Below are 11,065 nucleotides of genomic sequence, written 5' to 3' on the forward strand. Positions count from 1 at the left end.
GCGTTGCCTGGTGAAACGTTGTTGTGATACCTCGTGTAAGGAGGAGAAATGCGTACCATCACATTTCAGACTTTGATAAAGGTCGGATTGTAGCCTGTCACGATTGCGATTTATCGTATCGCGACATTGCTGCTCGCGTTGATCCAGATCCAACGACTGTTAGCAGAATATGGAATCGGTGGGTTCAGGAGGGTAATACGGAACGCCCTGCTGAAAACCAACGGCCTCGTATCGACTTTTACAAGACAGCAAGCATCTGCACGAACAGTTCGACGACGTTTGCAGTAGCATGGACTATCAGCTCGGAGACCATGGCTGCGTTTACCCTTGACGCTGCGTCACAGACAGGAGCGCCTGCGATGGTGTACTCAACGACGAACCTGGGTGCACGAATGGCAAAACATCATTTTTTCGGATAAATCCAGGTTCTGTTTACAGCATCGTGATGGTCGCATCCGTGTTTGGCGACATCGCCGTGAACACACATTGGAAGCGAGTATTCGTTATCGCCATACTGACGTATCACCCGGCGTGTTGGTCTGGGGTGCCATTGGTTACACATCTCGGTCACCTCTTGTTCGCGTTGACGGCACTTTCAACAGTGCACGTTACATTTCAGATGTGTTACGACCCGTGGCTCTACCCTTCATTCGATCCCTGCGAAACCCTACATTTGAGCAGGATAATGCACGACCGCATGTTGCAGGTCCTGTACGGGCCTTTCTGGATACAGGAAATGTTCGACTGCTGCCCTGGCCAGCACATTCTCCAGATCTCTGACCAACTGAAAACGTCTGGTCAATGGTGGCCGAGCAACTGGCTCGTCATGGACTGTGGTATCGTGCTGAAGCTGCAAGGGCAGCTGTACCTGTACACGCCATCCAAGCTCTGTTTGACTCAATGCCCAGGCGTATCAAGGCTATTATTACGGCCGGTGGTTGTTCTGGGTACTGATTTCTCAGGATCTATGCACCCAATTTGCGGTAAAATGTAATCACATGTCAGTTCTAGTATAATAAATTTGTCCAGTGAATACCCGTTTATCATCTGCATTTTTCTTGGTGTAGCAGTTTTAATGGCCAGTAGTGTACCATCATCTGTGTATGTGAATATCGCCATCTCATACCTTTTATCAACTCAATGTATTGTAATGGTGCAGAGTATTTCGTTGCAAATTATCTCCTACTGTTGTTCACTGATCGTCATATACTTTGGTTATTTAATGCATTGTGTTTTGTTATATAGGCAGACAAAAGTCTTGTTTGTTTGATTAAGTTCCATAAGTCTAATTAGTGAAATAGGCTTTGCCTGTAGCTAATAAAATAAAGTAAGCTATTAAAATATTTATTTCAAATGAAAAAAATCCATGCAAGAAAATAACTTCTTTAAAGATATATGAATAGGCTGTGGTCCCAGGCACTGAAAAGATCGAAAGTGGAAGAGATGAACGAGCGAGATGGCGCCGTGGTTAGAATACTGGACTCGGATTCGGGAGGACGAATATTCAAACTCACGTCCGGCCATTCAGATTTAGGTTTTTCCGTTATTTTCCTAAATCGCTCCGGAAAAATTACGGGATTGTTCCTTTGAAAGGCCACGGCCGATTTACTTCCCCATCCTTGACACAATAGTAGTAATTGACGGAAAGTCATCGAGTAAAACATATGTGATTTCTGGCATTCCCCCAAGATAGTGTTATAGGCCCTTTGCTGTTTCTTATCTATATCAACGATTTGCGAGACAATCTGAGCAGCCGTCTTCGGTTGTTTCCAGATGATGCTGTCGTTTATCGACTAATAAAGTCATCAGAAGATCTAAACAAACAGCAAAACGATTTAGGAAATATTGTGTTGGCAGAAGAGCCAACACCGTGTTGCTGGAGGAGGCCGAAATGCACGCTTTAAGCTCACGCGGACTGGCGTGAGGTCTGGAACAGTTAAGGGAATATATAGTAGCAAATTAAGTACGTAGTTGATGTAATACTTAACTTTAATCCATAATTGGTGAACATCGGTCTGACTGTACAGGCCTTATAAGATAACCAGCAAAAGATAAATGGCGCCTTGCTAGGTCGTAGCAAATGACGTAGCTGAAGGCTATGCTAACTATCGTCACGGAAAATGAGAGCATATTTGTCAGTGTAGCTTCACTAGCAAAGTCGGCTGTACAACTGGGACGAGTGCTAGGACGTCTCACTAGACCTGCCGTGTGGCGGCGCACGGTCTGCAATCACTGACAGTGGCGACACGCGGGTCCGACGTATACTAACGGACCGCGGCCGATTTAAAGGCTACCACATAGCAAGTGTGGTGTCTGGCGGTGACACCACAGGAAATATATCTGAATGGTGCGAAAATTGGCAGTTGACCCTAAATAACGAAAACTGTGAGGTTATCCACGTGAGTGCTAAAAGGAACTCGTTAAACTTCGGTTACACGATAAACCAGTCCAATCTAAAAGCCGTAAATTCAGCAAACAACCTAGGTATTACAATTAAGAACAACTTAAATTGGAAGGAACACATAGAAAATGTTGTGGGGAAGGCTAACCAAAGTCTACGTTTTATTGGCAGGACACTTAGAAAGTGTAACAGACCTACTAAGGAGACTGCCTACACTACGCTTGTCCGTCCCCTTTTATAATACTGCTGCACCTTGTGGGAACCTTACCAGATATGACTGATGGAGTACATCGAAAAAGTTCGAAGAAAGGCAGCACATTTTGTATTATCGCGAAATATGGGAGAGTGTCACACAAATGATACAGGATTTTGGCTGGACATAATTAAAAAAGGCATTTTTTGTTGCGACGGAATCTTCTCACGAAATTCCGATCACCAACTTTCTCCTCCGAATGCGAAAATATTTTGTTGACACCGACCTACATAGGGAGGAAGGATCACCCGATACAATAAGGGAAATCATAGCTCGTTCGGAAAGATATAGGTGTTCATTCTTTCCGCGCGCTATACGATATTGGAATAACAGAGGATTGTGCAAGTGGTTCGATGAACCCTCTGCCAGGCAGTTAAATATGATTTGCAGAGTATCCATGAGGATGTAGATGTAGAATCCGAGCTTGTGCTCCATCTCTAATGACCTCGCTGTCGAGGGACGTTAAACCCAATATTGTTTCCATCGTTCTTGGAAGGTATTACGCCAGAGAAAAAACTGACGAGTTAGAAAAACGTCAGCGCTACCTGATGCCTCGAAGCTAGTTGGAGACAATTATCTGCGCCACACAATATACGACTGTCATACTGGAATTCCATCCGGAAACTGTAGCGGCCCCGGGTGACAGCCCCTTCCTGATAAGGGAGCCGCAGTCGCAGCTGCCTTGGAGCCCACGTCCTCTCCTGTCCTGGCTACACAGCGCCTAATTCAGCGACGTTCGCGTTCCCAAAAAGCGTAACTCCAGAGGGGGGCGACGCGACAATGCGCAGAAAAAAAATTATAATTTCCAGACTGCGAAGCGCGCCCATTGTTACTCCCCTGTATAGCTCTCCGTCTTCCTGTATGATCACTACGCCCGCGGCCTGTTGTTTTCTTTTGTACGGCGGGGAAGAACTCATTTCGTACGTCGTGCGCGATGTACGTCTCGTGTCGTTGCCCGGAGCTCTGCCATCTTGCAGCACTGAAGCAGTGTCTCAGGATTCTTCGTCCGGTCGGGTGAAGAAGCTTGACAGTTCAGGGAGTTCTGACGTAAGGCAGGCTTGAGAAACACGGAGCATTTGGGAAAGTCGATCCCCAACGTCTAGCAGTCCATCGAGGGCAAGAATACTCACTACTGGCCATTAAAATTACTACACCAAGAAGAAATGCAGATGATAAACGGGTATCATTGGACAAATATATTATACTAGAACTGACATGTGATTACATTTTCACGCAAATTGGGTGCATAGGTCCTGAGAAATCAGTACCCAGAACAACCACCACTGGCCGTAATTACGGCCTTGATACGCCTGGGCATTGAGTCAAACACAGCTTGGATGCGTACAGGTACAGCTGCTCATGCAGCTTCAACATGATACCACAGTTCATCAAGAGTAGTAACTGGCGTGTTGTGACGAGCCAGTTTCTCGGCCACCATTGACCAGACGTTTTCAATTGGTGAGAGATCTGGAGAATGTGCTGGCCAGGGCAGCGGTAGAACATTTTCTGGATCCAGAAAGGCCCGTACAGGACCTGCAACACGCTATCGTGCATTATCCTGCTGAAATGTAGGGTTTCGCAGGGGTCGAATGAAGGCAGAGCCACGGGTCGTAACACACCTGAAATGTAACGTCCACTGTTCAATGCGCCGTCAATGCGAACAAGAGATGACCGAGACGTGTAACCAATGGCACCCCATACCATCACGCCGGGTGATGCGCCAGTATGGCGATGACGAATACACGCTTCCAATGTGCGTTCACCGCGATGTCGCCAAACACGGATACGACCATCATGATGCAGTAAACAGAACCTGGATTCATCCGAAAAAATGTTTTCCCATTCGTGCACCCAGGTTCGTCGTTGAGTACACCATCGCAGGCGCTCCTGTCTGTGACGCAGCGTTAAGGATAACCGCAGCCATGGCCTCCGAGCTGATAGTCCACGCTGCCGCAAACGTCGTCGAACTGTTCGTGCAGATGGTTGTTGTCTTGCAAACGTCCCCATCTGTTGACTCAGGGATCTAGACGTGGCTGCACGATCCGTTCAGCCATGCGGATAAGATGCCTGTCATCTCGACTGCTAGTGAAACGAGGCCGTTGGGATCCAGCACGGCGTTCCGTGTTACCCTCCTGAACCCACCGATTCCATATTCTGCAAACAGTCATTGGATCTCGACCACCGCCAGCAGCAATGTCGCGATACGATAAACCGCAATCACGATAGGCTTCAACCCGATTTTTATCAAAATCGTAAACCCGATGGTACTCATTTCTCCTCCTTACACGAGGCATCACAACAACGTTTCACCAGGCAACGCCGGTCAACTGCTGTTTGTGCATGAGAAATCAGTTGGAAACTTTCCTCATGTCAGTACGTTTTAGGTGTTGCCACCGGCGCCAACCTTGTGTGAATGCTCTGAAAAGCTAATGATTTACATATCACAGCATCTTCTTGGTTAAATTTCACGTCTGTAGCACGTAATCTTCGTGGTGTGGAAATTTTAATGGCCAGTAGTGTAGAAAAAGGAATACACTGACGACCTGTGGAGTACCCTCATGTGCAATGTGAGCGCAAGATAACAACAGTGCATAGATTTGGGGAAGCTCTCTGCCAAGGCTGTTGTGTAACAAATTCTGTTCGATAGTGGCACATTAGGCCTACTGTTGTCTATGGGAGCTTGCTATGGAAGCCAGGCGTGTGTAAGTTTCCCGATCAGTATGACATGTCGCATAGAGGGCATACTTTACGTATAGTTCAAGAATATTACGCGGAACATCCATGCTAGGGTTGGCCACAGTGTGCCAAACTGCACATGAGCACATTGCGCTGTGAGCGTGCAATGCCAAGGCTCCGACTGTCTCAGCTTTGCTTGATCTTTCTAAGAACTACATGGTACAGCACGACCTTTGATTTAACATTAAGGTTCAGCGTTTTTCGACCCGCACACATTCTTCAGTTCGGCAGAATCCTAATGTCATCAATGTTTACCCTTCACTATCTGTGGGTGCTAGCTCAAAAAGTGGTAGTGCACGGATCTCTCAACACATGCCTTTAAAAACGATCGGAAATGAAAGAAGTTTGCGAATTCTTAGTATCTATTATGCACTCACATAATCGACGGGTTCCACAAATTAGCTCTGGAACGAGATTACCACATCATACAGAAATAATTTAAAGATTTAGTTGCAATGAAAGAGCACGACAACACAACGATCGGTAGATGGCATCCGTTGTTCTGTATCAGAAAGCACTTTGTGATAAATTTGCAGACATGGAGAACATGATGAAATCAGTGGTATGTATAGCAAATTTTCTAAAGTCTACGGCACTGTTTGTCAGTTGCAACAGTTTTCGATGCAACAGAACAAAGAGGATGCACACTTTATATATATTACTGCAGAGAAGATTGGTTAAGTCAAGGGGCGTGCTAAAAACTATTCTTCGATTAAAAACCCTCTTTTGTTGAATTTATAAAGGAAAAAGGAAAGCAGGAATGAAATTTAGAACATCCAGAATGGATTTTAGACCTTGCCTTCTAAGTCGACCTGACTGCACACTGCTCACAGCAAGACACAGCAAGCCCAGAAGAAAAGTTCCTGGTTTGATGGGGACGCTTTTAAAAAGAAAATCTCTTCCTGGAAGGTAGAAATTCTGACAAAACAGCACCTTCCATTGCCCTAAGCTCACTGTAATTAAAGAAAACACGAGGTCTGAAGAATTAATCGTGACCTTGAAATAATTAAGAGCATAGTTTACTAACCGTTTTGAGGATTATATTGTGTGTTCAGCACGCCAAAAATAATGAAATAATACTGAAAATTTGTTTTGTTTTCTGATCTGCTGCGAAATATGAAACCAAGTCATACGTGACGGCATTGCCATATAAATACAATGCATTCATAGTTCCCCCTTTTTTCCCCTCTCCTTACACTCAGTGGGTTTGACGTGCTGGTGTGTAGCCAAGCGAAAGAGCGAGGCACATGGGCAAGAGCATTGCTCGTATGCTAAATTCGTGGCCGTCCTTACCTACGCTATATCCGCGAGCTACCGCCTGATAAATCTACTGTGGTCGACCACTGTATACAAGCAAGCCATGTCGTCGTTTACAAGAACGTCCAGATTTTAACATTTGTGTTGCAATATTCATGATAGCCACTAAAATATATTTGATGAATAATTCAGTTTATTGTGATGATGATTTGCACATTGACAAAATGTGGAATCTGGCACTGGCAGTAGTTTTATAGACAAGGATACTGTCACCTTGTCGACCAGAATATTAAAAACAACCTTCACCACAAGGAGTCAAAGGAGTCTATATCTTAGCCGCTCGGGTGGTATTTTTTCCACTATGATTTTCCATGTACTCCCTGACACTTGACTTGCACTCACTGGTATAAAAGGTGCACAGGAGTTCTCTACCGCCAGTCTTTAGAGCAATATAACTGTACGATTTTCAGCTGAAATATTAGCAACAGTAAGGACGGGAGTCAATTCTTGCAATTTTGTGGACCAATGTCTTTTATATTTGGTAAGACATTCTACATTTTACATTCGCGTTGTAGATTTTCTTTTCATTGCTACCATTGTGGAATATCTGCTATGACATTTCCAACTGTGGCTAATAGCATCGGTATTTTTAAGGCTTTTATATTTTACCAAAAGTCTATTTTCAGTGTATTGTTTTCCTGGAAGCCAAGAAATTTTACTCTGGCTCGAGATCGTCATTGTGGAAATATTCCTTTATTTACAAAAACTTGCATTAGAACCTATGAACTTTCCAAATCAAGAAAATAATTGCTTGTAAAATGCCTACAAAAGTTTATTGCGATCAGATGGACAGTTGTTGTTGTTGTTGTGGTCTTCAGTCCTGAGACTGGTTTGATGCAACTCTCCATGCTACTCTATCCTGTGCAAGCTTCTTCATCTCCCAGTACCTACTGCAACCTACATCCTTCTGAATCTGCTTAGTGTATTCATCTCTTGGTCTCCCCCTATGATTTTTACCCTCCACGCTGCCCTCCAATACTAAATTGGTGATCCCTTGATGCCTCAGAACATGTCCTACCAACCGATCCCTTCTTCTGGTCAAGTTGTGCCACAAACTCCTCTTCTCCCCAATCCTATTCAATACTTCCTCATTAGTTATGTGATCTACCCATCTAATCTTCAGCATTCTTCTGTAGCACCACATTTCAAAAGCTTCTATTCTCTTCTTGTCCAAACTATTTACCGTCCATGTTTCACTTCCATACATGGCTACACTCCATACAAATACTTTCAGAAATGACTTCCTGACACTTAAATCTATACTCGATGTTAACAAACTTCTCTTCTTCAGAAACGCTTTCCTTGCCATTGCCAGTCTACATTTTATATCCTCTCTACTTCGTCCATCATCAGTTATTTTGCTCCCCAAATAGCAAAACTCCTTTACTACTTTAAGTGTCTCATTACCTAATCTAATACCCTCAGCATCACCCGACTTAATTTGGCTACATTCCATTATCCTCGTTTTGCTTTTGTTGATGTTCATCTTATATCCTCCCTTCAAGACACCATCCATTCCGTTCAACTGCTCTTCCAAGTCCTTTGCTGTCTCTGACAGAATTACAATGTCATCGGCGAACCTCAAAGTTTTTATTTCTTCTCCATGGATTTTAATACCTACTCCGAATTTTTCTTTTGTTTCCTTTACTGCTTGCTCAATATAGAAACTGAATAACATCGGGGAGAGGCTACAACCCTGTCTCACTCCCTTCCCAACCACTGCTTCCCTTTCACGTCCCTCAACTCTTATAACTGCCATCTGGTTTCTGTACAAGTTGTAAATAGCCTTTCGCTCCCTGTATTTTACCCCTGCCACCTTTAGAATTTGAAAGAGAGTATTCCAGTCAACATTATCAAAAGCTTTCTCTAAGTCTACAAATGCTAGAAATGTAGGTTTGCCTTTCCTTAATCTTTCTTCTAAGATAAGTCGTAGGGTCAGTATTGCCTCACGTGTTCCAGTATTTCTACGGAATCCAAACTGATCTTCTCCGAGGTCGGCTTCTACTAGTTTTTCCATTCGTCTGTAAAGAATTCGTGTTAGTACTTTGCAGCTGTGGCTTATTAAACTGATTGTTCGGTAATTTTCACATCTGTCAACACCTGCTTTCTTTGGGATTGGAATTATTATATTCTTCTTGAAGTCTGAGGGTATTTCGCCTGTTTCATACATCTTGCTCACCAGGTGGTAGAGTTTTGTCAGGACTGGCTCTCCCAAGGCCGTCAGTAGTTCCAATGGAATGTTGTCTACTCCGGGGGCCTTGTTTCGACTCAGGTCTTTCAGTGCTCTGTCAAACTCTTCACGCAGTATCGTATCTCCCATTTCATCTTCATCTACATCCTCTTCCATTTCCATAATATTGTCCTCAAGTGCATCGCTCTTGTATAGACCCTCTATATACTCCTTCCACCTTTCTGCTTTCCCTTCTTTGCTTAGAACTGGGTTTCCATCTGAGCTCTTGATGTTCATACACGTGGTTCTCTTATCTCCAAAGGTCTCTTTAATTTTCCTGTAGGCAGTATCTATCTTACCCCTAGTGAGATAAGCCTCTACATCCTTACATTTGTCCTCTAGCCATCCCTGCTTAGCCATTTTGCACTTCCTGTCGATCTCATTTTTGAGACGTTTGTATTTCATTTTGCCTGCTTCATTTACTGCATTTTTATATTTTCTCCTTTCATCAATTAAATTCAATATTTCTTCTGTTACCCAAGGATTTCTACTAGCCCTCTTCTTTTTACCTACTTTATCCTCTGCTGCCTTCACTACTTCATCCCTCAGAGCTACCCATTCTTCTTCTACTGTATTTCTTTCCCCCATTCCTGTCAATTGTTCCCTTATGCTCTCCCTGAAACTCTCTACAACCTCTGGTTCTTTCAGTTTATCCAGGTCCCACCTCCTTAAATTCCCACCTTTTTGCAGTTTCTTCAGTTTTAATCTACAGGTCATAACCAATAGATTGTGGTCAGAGTCCACATCTGCCCCTGGAAATGTCTTACAATTTAAAACCTGGTTCCTAAATCTCTGTCTTACCATTATATAATCTATCTGAAACCTGTCAGTAACTCCAGGCTTCTTCCATGTATACAGCCTTCTTTTATGATTCTTGAACCAAGTGTTAGCTATAATTAAGTTGTGCTCTGTGCAAAATTCTATCAGGCGGCTTCCTCTTTCATTTCTTAGCCCCAATCCATATTCACCTACTACGTTTCCTTCTCTCCCTTTTCCTACACTCGAATTCCAGTCACCCATGACTATTAAATTTTCGTCTCCCTTCACTATCTGAATAATTTCTTTTATTTCATCATACATTTCTTCAATTTCTTCGTCATCTGCAGAGCTAAGTATAAAGTAACAAACTGAAGAGTTGAACGGGGCATGAAGTTGTTTTATGTAAACTAAATACTTTTCAAATCGAATAGCCGGTTTGAAAAAGGCGGTTAAGAGTCAGTGTGCGTTAAGAGTTTTGACTTAGGCAGTTTCATGTGGATTTTAACTGCGGAAACCATTCAAAAAACTGAGCAGTGGAGAGATGAATGATGTAAATTGCCTGAATGAAAATGAAATGCGTTAGACGGAACTTGTAGCCACGTGAACGGTTCGTAGGTGGACCAAGGATGTTCTTTGTTTGATGCCAAGGGGTTAAAAATGACCAAGACGACCTCCAAATGGAAGAAGGGAGCAATATACATGCGTAAGCACACCAATCTCAGAATTAGTCAACCCCAACAGTCACCACGCTAACACCGTGTGGCACTGTCTCTGGCCTTGATAATGACGTCAGTTCGGCGAGGAAGAGTGTCTACAACTTCGTGTAGGTGCGCTGTATCCACATGAAGCCATTCACTGATGGTCATCTACATCTACATACATACTCCGCAATCCACCATACGGTGTGTGGCGGAGGCTATCTCGTACCACAACTAGCATCTTCTCTCCCTGTTCCACTCCCAAACAGAACGAGGGAAAAATGACTGCTATATGCCTCTGTACGAGCCCTAATCTCTCTTATCTTATCTTTGTGGTCTTTCCGCGAAATGTAAGTTGGCGGCAATAAAGTTGTACTGCAGAAAGCCTCAAATGCTGGTTCTCTAAATTTCCTTAGTAGCGATTCACGAGAAGAACGCCTCCTTTCCTCTAGAGACTCCCATCCGAGTTCCTGAAGCATTTCCGTAACACTCGCGTGATGATCAAACCTACCAGTAACAAATCTAGCAGCCCGCCTCTGAATTGCTTCTATGTCCTGCCTCAACCCGACCTGATAGCGATACCAATCGCTCGAACAGTACTCAAGAATAGGTCGTATTAGTGTTTTATAAGCGGTCTCTTTTACAGATGAACCACATCTTCCCAAAATTCT

The sequence above is a fragment of the Schistocerca cancellata genome, chromosome 7 (genome assembly GCF_023864275.1).
Source record: "Schistocerca cancellata isolate TAMUIC-IGC-003103 chromosome 7, iqSchCanc2.1, whole genome shotgun sequence".
NCBI lineage: Eukaryota > Metazoa > Arthropoda > Insecta > Orthoptera > Acrididae > Schistocerca > Schistocerca cancellata.